The following is a 1,718-nucleotide window of genomic DNA, read 5'->3' on the forward strand; positions in this document are numbered from 1 at the left end:
TGATGTTTGTATGTGGTCAATTATGATACTTCTAATAACAAATAAAATAGAGAAATCTTATTTTAATTTAGATTGCTTTGCATATATATATAAATATGATGAAATTATGCACATTTTATAATATTCCAATATAATAAATCAAATTTTATGATACTATGGCATATAAAACTAAACCAGAGTTCATACAGAATTACTATGACACCTTAAGGTTATAATTTAAATGAAAAACAAGCGTTTTATATGCAGTTTTATATTCTTTTTATATGAAAATTTTTTACATTACATGTGTTTTTTTAAAAAAAATTCATAATTTATATTAGATTCTCTAAAAAATAGTATATTTTTATTTTTGTAAAATAATTTGAACACTAAAATGATGATAGTATAAAATATTTTTATTCGATAATAATTTAAATGTATATGTAGTTATTATTTTTATTGCTAGATAATTATTTTAAAACCTTAATACCCTTTTATGTACACTGCACTTAACATCATTCTTTTCGCATATTAGAAAGTTAATTAAAAGAACTATTTTGTGTTTAAATATACTTCGGTGCTTTTAATTGAGGATAGTATATATGAGTGATGATTTATTTTTTGGGTTTTATATATTATACAACATTTATTATTAAGATATGTATTCATTTTTTATATATTTCGTTTATTGTGATTCTTATTGTTACTATTTAAATTATAATTGCTTGATTTGTTATTTATGTTAGGTTTAACATAAAATATTTGAATTAGAATATACCTTGCTTTCAAATTATTTTAAATCAAATCATCAAATATTTTTTTAACCACCGTAATTAAAAGGAATGCAGAAAAGTACAAGAGGCGAGATTTCAGATAAAATAGTCTATAAATTGTCATAAAACATACATTAGAACCTTGAATCAAATATATATAATGTTTTGAAAACTAAAAACAAGTCTTATATCACGCACGAAGTTTTAGGAAAATAGATACCTTTAATATTGATCATTGGATATAAGAGTTTTAAATTTAGACGCGTAAAAGATTCCAATGATAGCCATAAAGTTTTTTGTAAGATTTATTTCTGATCAATAAGTTATTTAAATTTTTAAAAAGGCGTAATAACAAAATAATTGACATATATTTTTCTTGAAGATAATGATGAACACAACGAATAGAACAGTGATTATTAGAGTTAGAGAAGCAATATATGCGATGGATAATATAAGTATAAACTCTAACAATATGAATTTATCGGAAATATTCGAAAAAACACACAGAGCTCATTATAGAACCATACAAATAGAATTGTTTACTTTATAAGAACTAAGAAAATCTGATGTACTAAAATATCTGGAACTTTAATATAGCTATATAACGTTTGCAATGATGGTATAATCAATTGCATACATTTATGTGTGTGTTATTTTTAGATTTTCAAAAATTCATCTGAAAAACTTACTTTTAAAAATTTACGTTTTCGGCACATGAAATTAAACATTTCAATCGAAAGAGGATAGAGTATGAAGAAAGCCTTGCACAAAATTTAGAAATATATTGAAAAAGGTAAGATAATTTAATTAAGATTAAATACAAAGAAAAGTTGTGAGGTCTTCCAATAATATAAAAGTTAAAATAAACTTGTTACACGCCTCAAAAAAATGAAATGGGATTAATTGAATCTCATATATAAAAATTATCTAAACATCAATATGGTAGCAACAAAATTTTAGTTCAGA

This window comes from Rhyacophila brunnea, unplaced genomic scaffold (genome assembly GCF_057557595.1).
Source record: "Rhyacophila brunnea isolate RB1 unplaced genomic scaffold, BYU_Rbru_1.0 scaffold_35, whole genome shotgun sequence".
NCBI lineage: Eukaryota > Metazoa > Arthropoda > Insecta > Trichoptera > Rhyacophilidae > Rhyacophila > Rhyacophila brunnea.